Source organism: Schistocerca serialis, chromosome 6, assembly GCF_023864345.2.
Source record: "Schistocerca serialis cubense isolate TAMUIC-IGC-003099 chromosome 6, iqSchSeri2.2, whole genome shotgun sequence".
In the NCBI taxonomy this organism is placed as follows: Eukaryota; Metazoa; Arthropoda; class Insecta; order Orthoptera; family Acrididae; genus Schistocerca; species Schistocerca serialis.
In genome coordinates this window covers 498748831-498762048 of record NC_064643.1, presented here as the reverse complement: position 1 = coordinate 498762048, position 13218 = coordinate 498748831, and positions in this window count along the sequence as shown.

The following is a 13218-nucleotide window of genomic DNA, read 5'->3' as shown; positions in this document are numbered from 1 at the left end:
TGTAGTAGGGAAAACCATGGGTAAATTAGGAGAAGGGATTTTAGGGGGACGAAATAAGTTGAAGTTTGCCCATGACACTTTAGTTCTGTCAGAGACAGAATACCGGCAGTCACATTCTGGGAAGCTTGGCTGCCTACTGATGATGAAATAATGGTGCACACTACACTCACGCACTTACAGTCCCGAGCGGAGAAAATCCCCGTCCTGGTCGGGAAACGAACCCACGGTCCCGTGATTGTGGGTGATGCTGGCCACAAGACGACGAGCTGCTGACATTGTTTTAAAAAGAGGATACGAATGTAACTAAACATGGAAAAAGCGTGAAGGAAATTCGTCTAATTAAATCAGGTGGTACCGAGAGAACAGATAGATACCAATCGGATACTAAAACTAGAAGATGAGTTGTGCTATTTGGCTAGTGAAGTAACTGGCGATGATAGAAACAAAGAGGATATAAAATTTAGCCTGGGAGTGGCAAGAAATGCGTTTCTTAAGAAAAGAAATAAGTCAACATCGAATATAAAGCCGCGAGGGGTAGCCTCGCGGCCAAAGACGCCATACTCTCATTTCCTTTGTCGAACTACTTGGCAAAAAGAAGTGCATAGTCGCACGCTGTTTCGAAAACGTTGAACATGAGGAGCTATAGAATTATCGGCATTCCTGGTACTTCTGTCATAAATGTAAGCCCTTTCAATATTCTCTACTGTCGTTATAGCCTATATTCTTAGTAATAACACAATCAGTTTGTGAAGGCAGATATTTAAGGAATGACATCAACTCAGATAATAAATGAATGTCCCAAAACAAATACACGGAAAAAGCTGCGAAACACGGAGTCGTTTGCCGCACAAGTCTGTTTTCCTGTTTTAGATCCAATGCATTTTCTTCAGATGTGCCATTTTGGAACTCACTTGTGTTTTTTGTCGATTACTGCGCCATCTATCACACAATGACAAAAGTGTTATTTACAAAAGTTACACGTTTTTCCGTAGCATCCGATTCCACGAAAAGCGTTGGATGTTCCTGTTTAAGAGTTCAAAATTGTCTCCCGCCACGCCCTTTAGGGGCGACTTTGACAAAGGGCAGAATGTTATGGCAGAGCGCTTGGTACCGAGCACCTTGGTAACGTCGAAGCTGGTTTCTATACTTGTGTAACTGTCGTGAACGTCTAGTGGTTGAGAGGCGTTGATACCACAGAGTAGGAGAGAGGGTGATGGACGTCCACGCCTCGTCACACAACATGGAGGTCGGAGGATTGCCTGCTCTGTAAAGTATGACAGCCGGCGATCTGTAGCAGATATAACGACGGTATACAATGCTGGTGAAGATACAAGTGTTTCGGAGCACACTGTTCAGCGCACACTGCTGAACATAGGATTTCGCTGCAGACGACCGCTAGTGTTCCAGTGTTGACCCAATGACATCGTCAGTTATGATTTTACACTCCTGCTAATAAATTAAGGATAATTGTAGAATGTGGTGCCACACAAAACAGGCGCTAATAGCATAGGCACATAGGGAACACACACGACAACGATCTGTAAGTCCACGGTTATGTTGATAAGTTGAGAAAACCGTCCCGAAACACAAGTGCTACAAAACGCCACTGTTTCCTGCCCATGTACCCTACATCATTATGGGATATGATCACCATGCACATGTACACGGGTCACACAACGGGCTGGCAAGTGGTCGAGCAGCTGCCGGCGTATATCCTCCCATTCTTGCACCAGTGCCTGTCGAGTTTCTGAAGTGTCCTAGGGGTTTGAACACGTGCAGCGATACGTCAACCGAGAGCATCCCAGACGTGCTCGTTGGGGTTTAGGTCTGGAGAACAGGCAGGCCACTCCATTCGCCTGATATCTTCTGTTTCAAGGTACTCCTCCACGATGGCAGCTTGGTGGGACCGTACGTCATCATCTATCAGGAGGAAGGTGGGACCCACTGCACCCCTGAAACGGCGGACATACTGTTGCAAAATGACGCCCCGATACACCTGGCCTGTTATAATTTCTCTGTCAAAGACAGGTACGGGTGCACATGCACCAGTCATAATCCCACCCCACACCATCAAACCACAACCTCCATACAGGTCCCTTTCAAGGACATTACGGGGTTGGTATCTGGTTCCTGGTTCACGCCAAATGAAAACTCGGCGAGAATCACTGGACTTGTCCGTGAACATAACTTTGGACCACTGTTACAATGACGATGTACTGTATTCTTGACACCAGGATTTACGGGCTCTCCTGTGACCAGGAGTCAGTGGAATGCACCTTGCAGGTCACCGGGCAAATAAACCATATCTGTTCACTCGTGTGTAGACTGTGTGTCTGGAGAAAACTGTTGCAGTGGCTACGGTAAGGTCCCGAGCAAAGCTACCTGCAGTACTCCGTGGCCGTCTGCGGGCACTGATGGTGAGATATCGGTCTTCTTGTGGTGTTGTACACTGTGGACGTCCCGTGCTGTTGCGCCTGGACGCGTTTCCTGTCTGCTGGAAACGTTGCTATATCCTGAGATCACACTATGTGGCACAAGGACGGCTCGTGCTACGACCTGCTGCGTTTGACCAGCCTCCAGTCGCCCCAGCATTCTACCCCTCATAAAGTCATCAATACGTACTCTTTGAGCCATTTTAAATACACAGTCACCATTAGCACGTCTGAAAAGGTCTGCACACTTACTCGCTGCACCGTACTCTGACATTCACCAACACACCTCTGCATATGTGGACTGCTGCCAGCGTCGCTGTGCGACGACTGCAGGTCAAATGGACCGCATGGTCGTACTCCGAGGTGATTTAAACCCGCAAATCGCCCACTAGAGCGCTGTTTCACTATGTATCAGCATTATCCTCGATTTATGAACATGAGTGTAGTTGGAGCCGTACCATCAAGGCTGGACCATGGATCAATGAAATCGTGTGCTCTACCGTTCATGTTGGTTATCGTCCCTGTGTCACTGGATCAGAAGCGTTCTACAGTAGTTTGAGCAGCGTGATAGTGAACTCACATTGATGTCACCAAGTTTTTTTTTTATCTGAGCGTGATACGGCACGCTATCGGAAGCTACTCCGTGCGTGCCAACTACCGGCCAGTAATTTACGTGCGTTGTGTGACATGTCCGTAGGTATCTGGTGTCACATACCTCCTAACACCCGTCAATTTTTTTTTCGAATCGCCATTGTATTGCTTTCCAAATGAGGGCCAACATGCTTTAAGCAGCTGGTCATATTGCTTTGGGCCAACAGTGTCATTTCTGAAACCACATCGAAATGTAAATGTGTACATGCGGTTTTATCTCATACTATAGTAAGAATTATTCATGTATTTTGCTAATCAAAATCACATACCTTTCACATTGCTTCTTGAACGGAAACAACCACAACGACGTACGAAAATTATGTGTTAAGTGTTTGAGTCGAATCTGGATGATGGTAATGGGTGGTAGTTCTGTGTGGCGTCACACTTCTGTTATATGATAACAGAAGCAGGCAATGGAAACCGGTGGTGCCACATAGTCTATTCATCTCGATTAGCACCAGGAGGTGTTGTCTTCCTACATAACATCACCTCTGGCGTGAGAAGAGCGCAGGGGCACCCGCATGAACTCTTCGTAGGGTAGACCCTCTGTGTGCCTTGTGAAGTAGATGGGTAAGAGTCAGTTCTCTTTGTTTTCCTTAGTACGAGCTCTATCACCATATGGTCAGAATATGGCATACGGGAGGCAGCTGCGGTGGCGAGGTTTTTGTCGGGAGATACATTCCATATCTCGTAATCACTAATCCTGGCGACACCAAGCCAATTAGGGGTTAGGCAGTTCCGACTTTCGTAGTAAAGACACGCATAGCGAGACTTGTGGTATTCAGTAATCGGATTCAGATGGAAGATGGCTTTAGCTAAATTCACGGAAAATGGGTCTTACTGGCTCGATTCACTTTTAGACTAGACTTTTTTTTGTTTTTTGGATACCGTGAAACGTCGAAGATTTGTTTGAGACCTATCCCATTGTGGGTCAGACTAATCATAAGGAACTAGAAGTGCATATTAGTGAAGTTTAATCATGAGACTTGAATTTCGTGCCTTTTTTATGTCGGAGAGGTGTGAGGGTCGATCCCCGTTGCGTTGTTCGTACTGGATGTGAAGCGGGTGAAGAAGTTGGGCATCTGCAGAGATGTTGGGATGGCAGGAACATTTTATGCTTATCGTCAGCATATCTCAGATTTGATGATCGCAGTCTGGGTCTATCATCCACAGCATGGTTGGACAGGTGTAGAGAGCTCTGCCGACGAGCCCACGCGGCCTTCCTCGCCCGCCTCATCTCTGCGGCGGCCAGCCGCTCATTGTATTTCAAACGAAGATCGTAAATCTCCCAAGGACACACCGCCAGCCGTCGGCCGCTAGCAGCCGTTCGACAGTTTTTACTGCGAGGCGAGGCGGGGTGCGGGCCTCAGCCGTAGATGGCGCTGGCTGGAAGGCTGGGCCCTCGGCTCTAGGCAGCCCCACCTAGCGCGCGCTCGCCCTGCCATCTGTCGGTGCCAACAGTCACCTGTGCACTCGATATTTCGTGATTCCCGTTACGGGCGCGACGGAGAAAAACGCTGCTTTTGCTGCTGATGCAGCCACACGGCATATGACCTCGCTGCTGCAGACGCACTTGATCATCAGTCTGCATCGAAGAAGGCTCGCTCCATCGCACAAGCTCCTTGGGAAACCGCGATGAACGAATTACGTTCTTAGAATTTCTCAGTGCTAGCTTGGTCTCTGTACCTTTCATCTTGTAACATCCCAGCTGTTTGAGAGAGTGTTATATTGGGGATAAAAGTCCAGTATGCTGAGTTATCGCTTCATGCGTCGTATGCGTCAGGTAAGGTACAGAAGAGTGAGTATTGTTACTGAGATGGTGAGTGTTTAATGAAAATAAATCGAGTTCGCTAAGTTGTTCGCCCCATGAGTCGTATACATCGACTCAGGTACACGAGAAGAGTGAATATTGTTACTGAAATGATGAGTGTTTAATGTAAATGTTACAGTATGTGTCATGATTTTTGGATACACATCTCGTGTTCGTGACGAGAAACATAATTAAGTGAGCTGCAGAGGTTGCGGTGGCTCGACGTCAAGGTGAAAACCAGCCTACCTCACACCTAGTCCGCAGTTCGTGGTCTAGTGGCTAGCGTTGCTGCCTATGGATCATCGGGTCGCGGGTTCGATTCCCGGCCGGGTTGGGGATTTTGTATGCCCGTGGACTGGATGATTGTGTTGTCCTCATCATTGGGGATTTTCTCTGTCTGGGGACTGGGTGTTTGTGTTGTCCTCATCACTTCATCCTCATCATCATCCGTGACAGTGGCTAGATTCGTTTGAGAAAAAACTAGATTGCGTAAGAAGTGTGACTTTGTAAGGGCGCTGATGACCACGCAGTTGAGCGCTCCACAAACCAACCATCATCAATATCACTTCCTCACTCCTAAGATAATCGTAGCTGGACCAGAATGCTTTGGAACCACGCTGCTGTTGTGGTCGCAGGTTCGAATCCTGCCTCGGGTATGGATGTTTGTGATGTCCTTAGGTTAGTTAGGTTTAAGTAGTTGTAAGTCTAGGAGACTGATGACCTCAGATGTTAAGTCCCATAGTGCTTAGAGCCATTGGAACCAGAATGCTTTTCACAAATAAAGAAGGTAGCCAGCCACAAGTGCATTGTTGTAAGGGGACGAAGGCGTTTTTTACTTTAACATATTACGTGAAAATTGGTCTACATTTATGTCATGGTCTATGGCAGCATTTGCCAAACCGTCCATCGCGAACTATTTGGTGGAGCTTATTGATGCTCACATTAGCTAGCATGATTTGCTCCACTGAGCTGACACTGAACTCACGACTACTGCTAGTTTCCCCCAAGCAACGACTACCCTCACTCTCAACATTAAAAAGACTGAGATTATTGAAATTTTCCCAGCATAAAGAGTGTTCCATGAAGTTTCGGGACTGCAATCAGATGACGTCGACTTCTTGCCACAATATTTCGCCTGACAACCATTCAGCCCTCTTTAGGTGAGTGTTCTGCAATGTATAGTGCCAGTTTTTTTCCCTTTATTGTTATTTTATACCCCTCACTCCATAAGGGTGGGGGTTGGTCTGTCAGTGGTACAATATTCCACTCGTCAGCCAAGTGGATTAAAAAGTATAGCATGAGCAAATAAAATTTGTGGCATTGTTCTATTTTAAATTAAATCAAAGACCGACAGCTAAAAAAACGAAAACATACTGTAACACGTATGTAACATAGCAGCGATGGCGAGGCATTGTAGCATCTGTGACCAGAGAGTATGCGCATGACCGCGCGAGTGTTGCGAGCGGTTCTCAGTTAGTAGCAGTCAGTCAGTCGTTGCGAGTCTGTCAGTAGCAGTCAGTCAGTCGTTGCGAGTCTGTCAGTAGCAGTGAGTCTGTCGTTGCGAGTCGGTCAAGTAGTCGTTGCGAGTCCGTCAGTAGTCGTTGCGAGTCCGTCAGTAGTCTGTCGTTGCGAGTCTGTCAGTAGTAGTCTTTGCGAGTCTGTAGTCGTCATGCAGAGCGGTCGGTCAGTAGTAGCAGCCCAGGGCGGTTGTGTGATGTAGGCGGTCGGCAACACTGGTCAAGATGAGGAATAAGGTATACTGTTAATTAATATAATCATTAGATAATGAAAAATTTTATTTATTGTAATTATTCTCCAACAAGTCTCCCAATAATAATTTTTTTATTTCAAAAGCATTTTTTCAAAAATTTAATTTTTTATTGAACTCAAGATTTCGTTGCACTTCCCATTTCATTCCACTTCTTTTGAAGAAAAATTCCACTAAAATCACAAAAAAAGAGAATATTATTATTTGCAATGCAGTTCCTCGAAGCGGTGCGCAACAACAAGAGCAGATATGTGACATCCATTTATTCTGAGGTAAGACTTTAATTCTGATTGTTTTACACAGGGCCAAAGACCGATATTTCGGTTTTATTGAATTTTCTTGTCACTGAATTGACTTTAATTTTTTGAAGGATTTATATTTGAGTCAGATTGCGAATTTCACATTTTTTGTTGCCATTGTCAGTACATTTGATTGTGGGCAGGTTACGCTTAGAGCAGTGTCCATTAGCATTCATAATTAAATATTGTCGTGTTTCTTTCTTTCAAATTTTTGTGGGGAGGTTACGCTCGGCTCCCATTTGTATTAAGTATTGTCATTACATTTCTTCCAAAAATATTGTGGGGAGGTTACACTTGGCGACACCCAGTCCAGGATCGAATTTCGTTGAGAGTCTTTTGAACAACAGTCAGATATCTGCTCTTGTTTGCTTAGATATAATTAGGATTTAGCGCAACGCTGTTAATAATATTGTGACTTTCTCTCTACAGGTCAACGGCAGTTTGTTGCTTTGTTGTATTTGTGTGTTGCTTTTGCACTGTGTTGATTTGTTTTGTGAAAAATTTTGACTATTGTAAAAATGCCGCGAAAGACTGTGAATAGTGTATCGCGAAGTATTGTGAATGAAATTACCGACTTAAACAACGTGACCGATAGTAATTGTGATACGCAACGTAAAGATGACAATCCTGCGTTCACTAACAATCAGTGCATTCCAACCACTAGTGATGACTTTTACTTTAATGATGAACAAACGAACTCAATTGTCTCGTCTGTTAACTTGACGACAATTGATGACGCGGAGCGGTCTATTGTAATGAGCGCTGCCGAGCTTAACACACCCGATTTAGAAAATCTAAGTAATGTACAGACAAATTTGTCTAATGAAAATGAACAGATCACACAAAGTAGGACAGATTTATTTAATTGCGAAATAATGACTGATAGTTTACATTTGACTGACAAACCTTTTTGTAAATTTCAAAATGACCAAATGGTTACAGAAAGTGAAACAATTCCAGATCCACTATTGAACAGCACAGAGAATAGAAATGCTGACCTTGAGTCGAATCCAATTATGGCTTTGTTGCGACAAATGAGTAAACAACTTAATGAACGGAACAAAAAACTTGACAATTATGCCGAAGATCTCAAACAACTTAGCGAAACAATTAATGAAAGTTTCAAACTGACGAACGAAAAACAAGTCAACCTTAACGAACGGAGCAGACAAGTTAGTGAACAGAATACAGCTATTACCGTGCAATGTCGGGACAATAAAGTACAATTACGTGTAGATACTAAGACTTGTGCTAATAACAGTAATGAAGAAGTTGGCACTGTTGCACAAGAATTAAGTAGCACACGTGTAGACACAACAGAATCACATAAAGACGGGATTAATGCAATCACTGAACAATGCCCTAAAAACGCAGTACAGATTCGCGACAAAATTAATTTAGAGTCAGTGGAAGTTTCACACACTCCGAACACGGAAGATGACGAGAAATTTGCACGACACAACAACCAGATTGACGAAAGTATTCAAGTAACAGAATTAAAAACTATTTCAGTCACCAATACGTCACAGAATCCGCCACGTTATGAGCATTTGTCAGAGTCACGCAGCGTGTATAATGTGAGCAATTTACAGAGACTACGAGACGTAAAATCCGAAAAGCCACGCGACTTAAAATCTGAAAAGCTACGTAACTTGAAGTACGAAATGACACAGACGAACAGATTCACATACAAACCTGAACGTGTTTTCAAATTCAATGACGAGAACGTAGATTTCGAGCAATTTGCATTTGTAAGAAAATCTAAGGAATCTAATAATGGCAGAACACAGATACACGATTTGCGCTGTATACGACAATTTGTTTTTATGCTTTCACCGCTATTGCGTGTAATGAAGAAACTAGCTTTGAAGCAGATGCGACAATTTATTTTTGTATTTACAACAGCATTGCCTATAATGAAGGAACTGGAATTAGCAAGAATACAGCTATTTGCTTTTGAATTTATACCGCTATTGCCTGTAACGCAAAAGTTGAAATTTATTTGCAGTGCGTAATTGACCTCAGGGGATTCATTACGCTTTAATGAATATGTGCCGTAGCGAGCATAGGGCCCCGAGCTGTAGTAGTGCTATTTCATCTTTAGTTTTCTGCACTGCTGCCTTTTCTTCTACTATCCTTTATATCTATCAAAACTGCTCTTTAACTATTGCTCTACCTAGTATTAAGAAACATGTAATGAAAACCGGATATGACAAACTTTTACCGAATGTGACAATATTCAGTAGGCACTCCCGTAATGACAACTACCGCCGTAATTTTAATAACAGATAAAATCGTAATCATCAGTATGTGTAAAATTAACAGCAAACGCATTTTTTGTAACAATAGACATTTTCACCACAATAGCATGAAAGTCAACCGCTTAGCATACGTAACCAACAATGGAATCTACAAGGTCAACCAAACTTTAATGTTTCGCCGCGTGCACGTAAAGTCTCAGCTACAACAAATAGTAACGCACGGCAGCAAAGAAATAACTACGTACAGACAACACACTATTTCAACTCGCAGCGCAATGCGACGTATAGAAATTACTATTATGACAGACGTAAAAACGATGAGCACAATTTTCAGCGTACATTTAGTAACAGTCGATCTTTTCAGCAGCAACAACATCAGCAACAAAGGATAATCATGAATGAAACAGACAATAGGTGTCATCCATAGCGTAACACGTCAATAAGAAATAAAGGAACAGTTTGTATAGTGGATATGCCACAACATTCTCCCGTAAATAATAACACGTACGATAGATTTTAACCAGATACAGCACAGATTGCATATTACAGTAACGCAAACATTACTTTTGACAAGCAGAATTTTGCTCACGAGAATGTTATTTGAAGCATGCTTTGTTGAATGCTCCACTATTATCGCACCCAGATCTTACCAGAAATTTTTCCATTGCCACTGACAGTTCCAATACCGCTTTAGGCGTACACATTTTCCAGGAAATTGAAGAAGACGGTTCTACAGTAATTAAAAACATCGCATTTGCAAGTCGCATTCTGTCACCTGCTGAACGAAATTACTCCGTTACAGAACTGGAAACATTATGTGTTGTATGGGCTTTTATGAGATTTAGGCACTTTCTTTATGGCAGACATACCACCGTCTACACAGACCACAGAGCAATACAATTTTTGCTTTCAGCCAAATTCACTCACGATAGATTAAGTAGATGGAAACTATATTTACAAGAGTTTAATTTTACGATTGTTCACATTCCCGGTACACAAAATGTTATAGCAGACGCACTATCGCGTTCTCTCGGCAACAATCAGCAAGACGTAGCAACCAACTTCTGCAAAACAAATTTCAGTGTCATGTACATTCAGCAAGTTGCATTTGAAAACTTTATTTCATCGTCATTACAGGACATAGCGCAAGAGCAAAATAAAGACAATGTGTGGAAAGAAATTAAACACCTTTGGCAAGATAAGAATAATGTTACGATTAGAAACCACTACACTGTACGCAATGACATTCTGTTTCGCCGCTCTCATCCTGACAACAACAATTGGTTATTATGCATTCCTGACGAACTGGTTAACAAATTAATCTGGTACACTCATTTAAGTTACGCACATTACGGAACACGAAAATGTTTTCTTATACTGAGACAGAACTGTTATTTTACTAACATGGAGAAACGTATACGACGAGTTTTAGCGTCTTGTAAAATTTGCCAGAAAGCTAAATCAGACACCACTTCACATATTCCTCCATTATATCCCATTATACCTGTTAAATTAAGACACATGGCTGCAGTAGACATTTTTGGTCCGATTCCCAGAACTAACAGAGGTTTTTGCTACATCTTTGTCGCTGTTGAGCTCACTTCAAAATTTGTTACTTTCACTCCGTTACGCAAAGCTACTGCTAAAACTGTTTCAAATGCATTTGTAAAACATTTTCTATCTCATGTAGGGCATGTAATGAAAGTAATTTCCGACAATGGATCACAATTTCGTAGTAGTATATGGACACGCATGTTACGAGCTAGAAACATTTCTCCGATTTATATATCCAAGTACCACGCTTCTTCGAACCCCTGTGAAAGATTAATGAAGGAAATTGGTAAACTGTGTAGAATATACTGCCACAAAAGACATATTGATTGGGATACACACATACTCTCATTCCAAGATGTAATTAATTCCATTCCAAATGAATCCACTATGCTATCTCCGACTGTTATACTGAAAAACGTTGAACCACCGAACAAAATTAAAGAATTAATAGAATTTCCCAAAAGTCGTCGCCTACGACACCACGAAATAATTGACATTGCGCTGAACAACATCAAACGTGCCGCAGAGCGCCGGAGAAGACAGCAAAAACAGGTTTGTACACGCCGCGTCTTTCACGTTGGACAGAAGATACTAGTACGTACACACTATTTATCCAGCAAATTAAAAGGTAAGTGCAGTAAATTTGAACTTCTATACACAGGTCCATATCGGATTCGCAGCATCCCTCACCCCAATGTTGTACACGTCGAAACTTTGAGAACCAGAAAATCGAAAGGCAATCACCATATATCAAACATTAAACCGTTTATTGAGTGAAACCACTGTATGATTCAACACACTATGATGCCACTTACTAATGCAATTATTTCACGTGACTAATTACTGATGATTATCGTATTTTTTCTTGGCAAGTGCCCGGCAAGGTAAGGTTAGCAGGTCGCTTTTCTTGTCGTTACACATCAGACCGTGCACATTTTCCATTTTTTGGTGTATGTGACTGTACTCCAGTTTTGTTTGTATGGACTATGAAATAGTTAAGATATAACACACACCAGTCGACTTTGACATTTTTTTGCCTTATGACATCTCAACATCGTGACTGTTTCACTTTTTTTTTTTTGCTGCTGCATTGTATTATTCTGTGTATATCTTTGTTTTTGAACACTGTCAATGTTTTTGACATATTACGTTTTCTGTCATGTTATGCTGTAGGGTTAATTATGTTACCATAAACCAGTCATTATCTAGTGGGTATATGATTTAAATGCAGGACATTAATCTTTGTTCATCAATTTCAGAAAGGAATGATGATTCTAAGAAACAAATTTAACATAAATGGAATTTCACCTACGGGATAAACGAAAGGAGATGCAATAACTTTATGAGGAAGAGTAAATGGATCAGGATTAACAAACATTAACAAGAATATACTATACTCATCGAAGAATAGCAGTCTTAACTAATTTTTTCTTTCAGAATACAAGGTGATTGATGCAGGCTGTCAGACTGAACTACACATCTTAGTTTTAGTGATGAAATATGCTAGAGATAAGGAATAGTTATGAAATGAGTAATGAAGTGATTTTTTGCAGATGATAATGAATACTGATGAATAATGATGAAGGATATGGTATTATGAATAATGAAGTTTTTCTTTACAGGTGATGATAATGGTGAGGTTATGATGATATGGATAATGAAGTTTTTTTTTACAGATGAGGATAATGTTGAAGTAATGTATTTATGCTACGTAGTTATTTAAGTATTTGTTGCAGTTTGCTTTGACAGCAGGTGTTACATTGCATAGTAGGATGACTGAAAGTTTTGGAAAGGACAGCTATGAAACACATTTTTATACACATTTCACTACCTGTTAATTCGAAGTTCACTACTTTTCAGCATAGTGTGCGTTTCTTCTTTCAAGTCAATAATCCGTTTTTGTATTTTTTCCAGGAGAAGCTTTTCATGATACTTACTAAACCTGTTAGTTATTATACCTGTTCTAGTACTTGCATTTTTATTTTTTACCCATTTGTGTCTATCGCTTATAAATGTGATCACATGTACTGCCTTGTTACATAACCTTGCTACAGCTGACTCATGACGAATGACGTTACCTATCCTCATTTGCAGCAATAGGTCAAAAACAAATAGTGTTATGTTTCAGCAATTAATTATCGATCCCAACGCAATGCATTGCTAACAAAAAAAAAAAAATATATAAAATGTATTAACAGTCCCAAATAGTGATACCAGTTTGAGAAAATTCTGAATAATACTGATCAACTCTGAATAGCATGTCACTTGAGTAATGACCTCTTAATGAGACTATATTCAAAATAATGCTTTGTCACTAGCTCATGACTGCCACTGTCTATTATAATGATACTACGCATAATGCCTGTGATTACTAATGATTTGACTGTAATTAACTGATTTTAATAATGACTTTGTAATGGTCTGAATACTACTGAAGGAGGAA